Below are 2,385 nucleotides of genomic sequence, written 5' to 3'. Positions count from 1 at the left end.
TACTGTTTGTTTTTGTTTATCATGCAATAATTCCTGTGTTCTGCCCAAGACACAGTGAACATATGTAGGGCCTCATTTGTTGCTTTTCAATGTTAAAATCATTAATAAAAGGACGTTTTTGCATTCAAATATTTTGTTCCCTGTCTTTCATTTTTTTACTTTTACATTTATAATTAATAAAAAAAATATATAATAAAAATGGCAACGTTTCTTATTCATCATCATCCCTCCATTCTGAAATAAAGAATAAATCATAATCCATGCAGATCCATCGCTCCTCCAGATTCTGTTGATAACGATCTTGCTATGCCTCGTTATGACTTTGACAACCCTATCTACGCCGCTGAAGAAGGGGATGAAGAAGATTGTGAATTGCCTGATGAGTTGGCCAGATTGTTGAAACAAGAAGAGAAAGTGATCGAGCCACATCAAGAACCTATTGAGACGGTGAACCTTGGCACCGAAGAGACGAGAAGGGAGGTTAAAATAGGGGCTTCTTTGAATGAGAATGTGAAAGAAAAGTTGATTGGAATGTTGAAGGAGTATTCTGATATCTTCGCATGGTCTTACGAAGATATGCCTGGATTAGATACTGATATTGTTGTGCACAGGCTACCCCTCAAAGAAAATTCTCCGCCCGTCAAACAGAAACTCAGAAGAACACGTCCGGATATGTCCAAGAAAATCCAAGAAGAGGTTCAGAAGCAGTTTGATGCAGGTTTTCTTGCTGTAACAGTTTACCCACCATGGGTCGCCAACATTGTACCTGTACCTAAGAAAGATGGGAAGGTACGAATGTGTGTCGACTATCGAGATCTGAATAGGGCGAGCCCGAAGGATGATTTCCCGCTTCCTCACATTGATGTATTGGTAGATAATACTGCTCAGTTCTCAGTTTTCTCCTTCATGGACGGTTTTTCTGGTTACAATCAAATAAAGATGGCGCCCGAGGACATGGAAAAGACAACATTCATTACGCCTTGGGGCACCTTTTGTTACAAGGTCATGCCGTTTGGATTAAAGAATGCTGGGGCAACCTATCAAAGAGCTATGGTGACTTTGTTTCACGACATGATTCATAAAGAGATTGAGGTCTATGTGGACGACATGATTGCAAAATCCCATACTGAAGAAGAGCACCTGGTTCATCTGAAGAAATTGTTTGAAAGGTTAAGAAAGTTCAAGTTAAGGTTGAATCCCAATAAATGCACTTTCGGAGTGAGATCAGGAAAGTTGCTTGGTTTCATCGTAAGTGAAAGGGGTATCGAGGTCGATCCCGCCAAGGTAAAAGCTATACAAGAGATGCCTGAGCCGAGAACTGAGAAACAGGTTCGTGGATTCTTGGGAAGGTTAAATTATATTGCAAGGTTCATCTCACACCTTACCGCCACGTGTGAACCTATCTTCAAGTTATTGAGAAAGAATCAGGCAATAAAGTGGGATGACAATTGTCAAAAGGCGTTTGATAAGGTTAAAGAGTATTTGCAAGAGCCTCCAATCCTCATGCCTCCAGTGGAAGGTAGACCTTTGATTATGTACCTGACGGTCCTCGAGAATTCAATGGGGTGTGTGCTGGGTCAGCATGACGAGTCCGGCCGAAAAGAGCACGCAATTTATTACCTTAGCAAAAAGTTTACCGATTGTGAATCAAGATACTCACTACTCGAGAAAACTTGCTGTGCTTTGGCATGGGCTGCTCGCCGACTGAGACAGTATATGTTGACTCACACTACTCTATTGATTTCAAAGATGGACCCAATCAAATATATATTTGAGAAACCGGCATTGACAGGGAGAATCGCCCGTTGGCAAATGATCTTGACAGAATATGACATACAATACACTACTCAGAAGGCCATTAAAAGTAGCGTAATTGCTGATTACCTGGCACATCAACCTGTGGACGATTACCAGTCTATGTACTTTGAGTTTCCTGATGAAGATATAATGTGCGTGGCAGAAACTTCCAAAAGTCAAGATCAAGAGGAAGGACCTGAACCAGAGGCGCGATGGACGCTCGTGTTCGATGGTGCCTCTAATGCATTGGGTAATGGTATTGGGTCTGTGCTTACTTCGCCAACAGGTTTTCACATTCCATTTACGGCCAGGATTTGTTTTGATTGTACTAATAATGTGGCTGAATACGAGGCTTGCATATATGGTATTGAGGCGGCCATTGATTTGAGGATTAAAAATCTCGCAGTTTATGGAGATTCTGCTTTGGTGATTAGTCAGATCAACGGAGATTGGGAAACACGCCACCCCAATTTGATTCCCTATAGAGAACATGTGGTGAAATTGGCTCAATACTTTGATGAGATCACCTTCGATCACATCCCTCGAGAGGAAAATCACTTGGCTGATGCTTTGGCCACTTTAGCATCC

The sequence above is a fragment of the Vicia villosa genome, unplaced genomic scaffold, assembly GCF_029867415.1.
Source record: "Vicia villosa cultivar HV-30 ecotype Madison, WI unplaced genomic scaffold, Vvil1.0 ctg.001937F_1_1_3, whole genome shotgun sequence".
Classification (NCBI taxonomy): Eukaryota; Viridiplantae; Streptophyta; class Magnoliopsida; order Fabales; family Fabaceae; genus Vicia; species Vicia villosa.
The sequence above is the reverse complement of the archived record's forward strand: the minus strand, read 5'-3'. Positions refer to the sequence as shown.